This window comes from Atta cephalotes (assembly GCF_000143395.1).
Source record: "Atta cephalotes unplaced genomic scaffold scaffold00014, whole genome shotgun sequence".
Taxonomy (NCBI): Eukaryota; Metazoa; Arthropoda; class Insecta; order Hymenoptera; family Formicidae; genus Atta; species Atta cephalotes.
This window is the reverse complement of record NW_012130078.1, coordinates 6,110,081-6,119,469: the sequence shown is the minus strand read 5'-3', so window position 1 is coordinate 6,119,469 and position 9,389 is coordinate 6,110,081. Positions and strand designations below refer to the sequence as shown.

The 9,389-nt window shown below is 34.3% G+C and overlaps 1 pseudogene; it reads right to left on the bottom strand.

The window, feature by feature from the left end:
* Window positions 1-242: 242 nt before the first annotated feature.
* On the bottom strand, window positions 243-6,971 carry LOC105617923 (annotated as a pseudogene).
* Between the last annotated feature and the right edge of the window lie 2,418 nt (window positions 6,972-9,389).

The following is a 9,389-nucleotide window of genomic DNA, read 5'->3' as shown; positions in this document are numbered from 1 at the left end:
ACTCCGACACTGCAAGCGGACTCTATATGCAATTGGCTAGAAAGTGCATCGCTGGAGGGGATACTGGGGAGAGAGGTAACGAGAAAGAGATAAGGACAGTGAGACAGAGAGAAGGAAGGGTTACGGGAGGGAGAGGGCGGTTGCACACACGAAGTAGACATATAGGTCAATGTCGGGACACTCCTGGTGCACTGTTTAGCACGAGTCACCTACTGACCTACTTGCCTCCCCCTTTTGCGTACCCTGACCAGCGTACATATCATCCTGATTTCCCGGCCGCATCCATATTGCACTCCCCGTTTGGTCCGGTCATGGATGAACTCGGACTGACTCAGAGAAATGCATCCGCATTTGTTTGAATCTCGTAACTTCAACGGCATATATGTATATGCTGAAAACGATGACCCGCACTGATAACGCGGCCGCGATGAGATAACGCTCCGAGATATCAGTATTCATTCGGATGTCGCGTCGTAGAAATTATGGTCGGCATTCGTGTCATCATAATTGATTAATTACGTTCCGTAGTATATTATACGAATGCTATGCAATAATTAACCCTTTGCAGCTGACACCATAATCAATAACGCATTACAGACACGATCTGTAAGTTCCGTTTAATTACTTTAGTATTCGCAATGTATATCAATTTTAAAAGCACTATCCATTGAAATTATCATACAATATTAATTGTTTAATTCTGTTTAATTATGTTTCCGTCGTGTATACAAGTACGTGTAAAAAAAAACTTGATATTTTCGTAGAGATGTATTTGCTAAAGTTGCGCTCAGACAAAGTAAATAGGGTAAATAGGGCTGTCCTTATTACTGTGCCTTTCAGCCAACTTGCTTATTACTGAATTAATTATTAAATATTGTAGCTTTAATAATAATTGTTTAAAAATATCTGTTTGCAATCAATATCAGTTTTTCAACTATTTCTTTTCTTTATATTTCTTTACTCTAAAAAATGTTAATACTTTATAATGTTTCTGACAAAAATAAAAAAACATGTCCCTGTTTTGTCCCTGTTAGTGAGTCCTCCAAGGCGATGGTCCTATTAATGTGCCCCCTACCCACATTTGATTCATTTTAACATATAATTACTAAAACAGATAATAAATTTAAACTAATTGTTTAAGTTAATATTACATAAATCATTATTTCAATTATATTTATTTCAATATGCACTTATAACACAACATTCTCAATTCCAATACAGGGCACATTAATAGGGACAATCTTAAAATCTTGCAGTACATATTACTGGATTCACATAAATTCCTCATATCTTTTGACAAATATTGAAAATACTTTTTTAATATTCAAAAAATAAAATATTATCTTCGATATCGTATGCATTAATTTAACTTAACAAGAAAAAAAATATTTTTTCTTATTTATTTGTGCTAGTTTTCTTTATGACTTATCGAAATACAAAAACACACTAATAGGAACAAGCACAGTAATTAGAACAGTTATCCTAGTACTACACTTTAATAAAAAACTGCGTCGAGAATTGCGAGGCATCGCAGAATCGCTGCTTTGTAATTTACCCGCAGTAACCTCCGCGTTCTATTTATGGCTCTGTCTTCCGAGATGCAACGCGGCTGCATCGCGGGCGCACGCAGGTGCATTTCGTCATCCGGACGTTTCCGGAGCGGAAAAATTTCAGCGACGCGGGATGCATAAAGAAGGAGCGTGTCGTCTTGCAAATCCTGATCGGATGGGCGGCCTATATTCTGTCATCCAATCCAACAGGTCTTCTTTGACTGATCATCCTTCCTTTTTTCCTCCTTTGTCTTTCTCTGTCTCTCGTTTTTTTTCTCTCGCCATGATTTACATCCGCCTCCACAAAATGTTTACGTCGACATATATTAACATATTTTTATTGCTGTCCAGATGATACAGTAGTAGCAATAGTAATATTTATAAAAAAAATATTTCTCACTTTCAATGAGTTCTAGAAAAAAATTTAGAAAAAAATAAGAACTAGAGAAACTTGATAATTGCGAATTCAGCGGTTCGTAGAAAATATTTGAAAATAAGTCGATTATGAATCTGTTTTTATCTAAGTGAACACTACACTGTTAGAGATAAAAGAGCAATGGCAACTCAATCTCTTAGTTAAATAACATTTTGTTATTTTTAACTTTGTCATGTTGTCAAGATATAAATCATTCATTTTTATGATTAGTTTCAAAGTACAATTATGTTCGTATTAACACATATACTTAGTAAATAATAAACTAAATTTGAATCAAATTTAATACATTTTCTTTTCCATAGGAATTATTAAAAAAAATAATTCAAATTTGAATTTAACATTGTACTTTCTTAGAGTGGAACTTTGGAGTGGAATCTAATTCAATAAAAACAAATGAGCCAGTATTGAAAAAAATGATTCGATTGTCAATTTCCAAGAGTGAGACTTCATTCTTTAGGATTAGATTTCATTCCAAAGATTTTAGAGAGTAGCATTCTTGTACTCAAAATAAAATAATTATAAGTTTTAAATTTAGCGAAAAAACTAAAAAATAAATTTTGTGACATATATCTTTCGTCTTTATACGAATAGTTTATCAAAAGGCAATCGAAGTCTTCAAAGATGATCTAATTTCGAAAATGTCCAACGAATCAGATTCACGAATGGCGATAAGCTTTGGAGCCTCCAAGATGAGGCTGCATCGTAACGAAAATAGAACGGAAATGGAAGATTATATGCAATCTTAGAATCGTCGAATATTCCTCATTAAATTAAGAATGACTTTGATCGTTCCTCAAAGAGCTCGATAATGTCTCGTAATAATAAAATATGTCTGAAAATTCGGTCTAATCGTGATGTAATCACGCGCAAAACTAAGAGCGTGTACGAGACGATCGATGCACGATCTCTCAGATGCGGTAGCTTCATTATACGCTGATTGTAGATTTAATCGAATATGCGCCATGTAAATGCTCGCTTTACTTATCGTCTCGAAGCATCGCGCATTTCACGCTTGCCTGCTAATTGGGGGAGTGCCCGGGGCGAATCAAAGGTAAAACCAATCGCGCTTCGACGTAATAATAGCAGTCCATTGCTTAGCAGTAAAACATCATGTATATTTAACAGGCGATGAACTTTTCCAGGCTGCTCGTCGAAAGGATTGATTGCCTCTCGTTTGCGCCAATCGTGGTTTTACGTGACGAGGCTTCATTTACCGATCGCGCGATGGGAATGTCAAGGTTGGCTTACCAGTCGCGCGATGTAATTTTCAACTGAAATGCAACCCCGATGCGAGGAGGTGGGAGGGGGTAGCTTTTTTGTCCGGGTGAAGCGGAAAGGAAATCGTGCGCGTGCTCGAAATTGGGTCAAGTGCGGATGAGATGACGCAAAGAGCAGGGCAAGGACCATCCCTTCGATTCGCTGAGAAGAGTTGGAAAATACGGATCAGATAAGATGAATTATAAAAATGAAATGAATTTCAAGGACTGGCCTACTTATTAAATTCAGGATTTTACGTGTAACAATTATTTTATTTATACTTTTTACATTTGACATAATACTTGTTTTTAATTGAAAAAGACTTGAATTGAAATGATTTCATTACGTTTCAAAATAAAATTATTTTATTATTGTACACATTTATTTGAATATGGCTCTTGCGATTTTTACTTATTATTTTCCTCTTTTTTTGTATATTTTAATTTTTGTTTAATTTTCAATCATTTATGAATGTATTTAATTCTTTGTGATTTATTTATTTTAGTTGAAGAAGACTCGGTGAATTGAAACGGTTACGTTTTAAAATAAAATTTATTATATGCTTTTGGCCATTTTTATTATTAGAATTTATATATTAAAATTCATTATTTTTATTTCTCGTTTTAATTCTCTTTCTTTTATTATATGCTATAAAAGTGAATTTTTAATTTAATATACAATGTTTTTAGCTTTATATAATTATGTCAATTATAAAGAAAAAGATTTACAGCAAAATGAATTAATTATAAAAATAAATATACTGAAATATCAGCATGTGAAAAATAAATCTTCTAGATTTCTCTTTAATTTTTCTTTTTTTATGTACCATACTATGTAATTATTAACAGCGATACGTGTACTTTGAGTTAGGCTCGTAAACTACGTTTTACTTATCGCAAAGTTTGCAACTAACATTTGTTTTCTTTGATTTTATTGCAGGTGAGTACCACGGTATCTGTATCGGTTATCATGCATCTTCGCTCGTACGTGTTATACTTCTTCGTCACGTAAGTAACTGTTTTTAAGATGATTTACATGCTTTCGTGATACCTCTAGAACTTCATAATCATACCAGCCACGTGCAATGATTAATCCTTGGCTTAATAAAAATTTACCGAACTTTGCAAAAAGAAAACGCGCGAAAACCTTTTCTTTCTAAAATACTTTATAGTACCTACTTTTACTACAATAAATCCATATCTTTGTTCTAATTCTTATACCTTATGCTTGCATTCTTAAAGTTAAATTGATTTCGTAAAGTTAAACAGATTTGACGATTTTTATCACATCGTTCCATGTTTCCAGCACGATAGATTACTTCCATTGGGAGAAACGGGGATACCGAATGGATGTAATACAATATAAAGCTTTTCTCTCGAGATCGTACATACATTCCCCCGCTCCGAATGTATTAAAAAAAAACGGCCATCATTCTTAACTCGGCCAAGGTTCATTTCATGGCCCTCGGGAAACTACCAGGAGAAGATAAAGGCGAGGAGGAGAAAGCGTTGTCTTTCTCGCCCGACCGGAAAACCCGCGATATCCACGAGGACAAATTTTATTGAATGGCGATTAAGAAAATGATGTCCTGGAATCTATAAAGCATTTCGATACGAAAATTCCGACGAGTGCTGGCAGATCGTATTATTATCATTGTTAAAATCTATAATAAAATATATCGGACAAATTAGTGCGCAATAAAATATAATTATCTAATAATGTTTATATGATGTATAAATGTATAGTTATTATCTAGTATCTATGAATTTGCTGAAGATGATTTGAAGAAAACCGTTTCAAATAAGGTGGTGTCGACAATAATTGTACGTTTATTATGTAAACATTATTAGATATTATACTTATATTTTTATTGCGCACTAATTTGTGTTGATGCTCTCATTGCCCGATATATTTTATTAGTTTTTAATTTCGAGAGCCCGATTAATATTTAAATTTTACATTTTTTATTATCATTATTGTTTGGATGATTTTTTTTTCAGGATAAATTGATTCTGCGCTAGAATTCTACTATTGATAAAAAGATCGTTCTCTCTGCACGATTTGATTACCTTGAACTATCATGCACAAACAGGCGTTTACAACGTCAACAATTACGCATTTTTCTCCGGCTATCGCCTCCAAAAAAGAAAGGTTTAAGCAAATATAGAGCGACGGCCTTTATCTCGGCCTCATTACATGCCGTCGTTTGCATTTTGATTAAACCTCATATAACGTTACAACATCGTGGCATACACGTAAGTTACGAAAATGCACGTTCTTGTTGCAGATAACTACTTTACTATTTTTAACCTAAAAAAAGTGCCAAGTGCGTCGCATCTCGCGATAATGAATAACACTCTCCCGACAAGCAGCCGTATGTTTGCATAATTAAACGCGGGTCACCCATTTGGATCGCGAAATCGATATTCTCGATACCGTTTCAATTCGTTACCTGATTTTACTGTATCATACAAATCGTACCGTATTACATGTGTTTTCAATTTATTTCACATTTCATTATTTAAAGTATGCTCGTAAAAGCCACGAGATGCAAAAGTATTAAAGAACGAGAGTGCACCTGCCTTCTACGTGGAAAGAACGAGTTTGCTGAAGTATCTAAAGATATAGCTCTATATTAGATACAGATCTAAATAATTTTGGTATTTTAATTTACATTCGAATAGCCTGTGTTGGCTTATATCGGTATTATTTATCGTTTTTTTTAAGATTTAATCATTTGACTTAATCATCTGTATTTCATTTATTAATTTTGAATCTAAATAATTTTGTTGGACTATAATCAAAATAATTATGTATCTACCTACACTGAGAAAAATTTTCTGATTGAAAATAAAGTTGGAAGATTGTGATCACATCAATAAGAATTCTGGCTATCTCAGCTAGAATTGTAATAAATTCAATCAGAAAGTTCTTATTTGTCCATTTTCATTCAGAATTCCAATCAAACTTAATGCAATCAAACTTATTTTCCAGTGTAGGAATCTCAAACGATGAACAATGTTGCAAGAAGTTTTAACATTTTAACAATTAATTTCATTCCTAATTATTTTGACAGTCTAACAAAATTATTTTCAGATATGTATTTACACTGAAAAAGAATTAACTAAATTTTAAAATAAATATTTATCAATAAAAAAATAATACTTAAATCAAATTAATGGATTTCGTACCAGATAAATATATGTTTGCATTTAGTAAATATTTATAGTTAGTACTATATTCAAATAAATATTCATTAAATTTTAGTAATTTTTTTCAGTGTACCTAAATTTTAGGCAAAATCCTTCAGCAAAATACTTGTCTTCTTCGTAATCAAGTTTAATCGTCGCAGCAATCGTAAATTATATTGTGAAAATAATAAACGCACTGAGAAAGAGAAAGAGATAGTTCATATACACGGTATATTACAATATATTCTCAGCCGCGTAAGAGAGGCATCTGAACGCGAAATAAATGCGTTTCAGATCAGTCGGGAGGAGAGCGCGATTCGGGTGAACGTACTATTTATACATCATCTATAAAGACAACACCACGCACCGTTTTGCGTCCGTAGCACCGTTGAGGAATCTCAAGATCCTCAACAGAATCCACCGTCGCAATGCAGTGGTCACATACAACGTCCTTGACTGCTCTTTCCTCCTCTTCTTCTTGTTCTCTTCTCTCTTTCTCTCGCGCTCTCGCTTTCTCTCATTCTCGTTCTCTCGCATGCACCATCGTCTCTCTTCTTGTCTTTCCCCTCGTCATCCCCTCTCCTTTCCACACCTACACTCGATTGATCATCCGTCCTGTCGCTTCTCGTGGATGGGTATTATTTATAGCATGGCAGCTACATGCGTCGTGCGTGGTCGCATTAACACGATCAACGTTGTACGTGGATTCTCGAGACCGTTCGAACGAGGTGACTGTTTCTGACGCCCGGAATCGTGCGTCTGATAAACGCATAGAGATGTCACGTGCTCGACAGTATACGATCGTACACTCGCCTTGAGAGATTAATCAAGTCGATTCCATCTAACTTGAGTAACTTGAGTGCGAATTGATGACTCGTGGTAATGCAATAATATATTATTCATTTTTATAATTACGATCGCTTGTGTCGAGAGCCTCTCGAATGCCCATCGAGAGATTTCGGAGCACAGCGGCGATTCTGTTCGAGACCCGTTGAATATCCCTTTCGGCGTTGTTCTCGCTCTGCGAATTCCTTTCTTGTATTCTCTTTCCTCGCTCAAAGTCGCTCATTAGGATTCAGGGAACGATTAGCCCCCCGAAAAAATCGCGAGCTTTCAACGGGCGAACAATGACGCGGCTGATTGGCGAACCGCTTTAGAATTAGAGGCCGAATTTTGCATTGTACATGGGTGAGACCAGACGAAACGCAGCTGCTTCGTTCGCGCGCTCGTCTTCCGTCTCCTTCGCTTCAGGCTCACCTTTTTCTTCCTACTCTCTTTTTTCCTTCGACGGTCCTCTTCGTCGGTCGTCATCATCATCATCGTCGCCCGTCGCCGTCTTCGTCGCCCCGAGTAACGTTTCGGTAGTTTTGGAATTCCGGTCGCTGCTTTTGTGTTTCAGGCCATAGCATACGGCAAACGGACGAGTCGCGGAATACATAAATGCAGAAAGTCTAAATCTACGGGATAAAAAGTGGAGCGATCCATCGATCTTGGGCGATGAATTTCTCTCGAAAACGGCCGCTCGGATGCCGATCTTCGCGAGAAATTCACTCTATCAGTAACAGCTGTCGCGGTTCATTACGCGATATTATACAAGTTTCCGCGAGGCTCGTAATTTTTTCGCTGAGAATTACGAGCTTTGTCTATGTAAAATGCCGCTAAATTATCATTCTTTTTCATACCGTTGCCTGAAAACTTTACTTGAGAATTATTTAGTCGAGATCAAAACGCGAGAAAGAAAAATTTGCATCGGGATGTCTGCCACAATCGTTAGTACAAAGTATCTTACGCTGATTGTACCTTTTTACATTCAAATAACAGGATTGGAAAATTGCACAGATCTGGAAAATCGGGAAAAGTCAGGGAAATTAAAATTAGTCACGGAAAAAGCCAGGAGAAAATATAAAAGAGACTGGAATTTTGAACTTTGCCCACAATTCCTTTAACTGCTCCTATTCTAAATAATTTCTATAATTTTTTTAAATATTACATCTGACGTTTACAGTTAAACATGTTCAAAACTCATGCACTTTAAATAATTTTTAAAAAATAATTAAAATTTGTATTTTATTTGATCATTCTTTTTCGTCGTAATTGCATTCTTTTTTCCATACTAATTAATTTTTTTTGGCTTGAATTTGTCCTTAAAATTTTATGCTACTAAGCTTCGTTTGCGTTTTTAATAATACAAGCTAACTTTTTTAAAATCCTTGCTTCTAAATGTTAAAATGTTTAAAACATACTTTATATTGATCATGGAAATTTTTATCTAGAATACCTGGAAAAGAATACCTAGGAATTTTTAAATTCATTTTCTGTAGCAACCCTGACAATTAACAAACATAGTAATAATTGTAAAAGTGACTATTATACAAGTTTTACAGAATTAATTTTATAAAATTAATTAAGACGTTTGTTACCTGGAATTTTTACGAGATTCCTTTTTTATTCTTCAAAATCAGGATTTTCATAGAATTTTATTCATTTTATTTATTTTAGTAGAATTTTTAGAATTTTACTATTTAAATTTTAATTTCTGTCTGAAAAATGATTGCTTTGACGATTTTTTCTTGATTATACAAAATGTTGACAATCACTTAGCAATAAGTATAGCATACACATAATCACGAAATTCTATTTAAAAAATTAAGTTCAAGACAATACTCACAGCTAAATAGAGTAACTCATATTTTTTTTTAGTAAGCCTTTTCTATTTCGCGGCTCTAATTGAGAAAACGATACAGTCTTTATATATATATATACAGTCTTTATCTTTTATTAATTTTCAATATATAGTTTGCGTTGCTTACATTCCAATTTATTTCAAAGTTGCATAAAAAAAAATTGTCTAATCTTATTTGGAATTTTGTACAAAAACCTACCTAGAAACTATTTCTCAGGGATTTTTTTACATAATTTCATTAAACGTGTCCTAATTAATTAATGTATATAGTT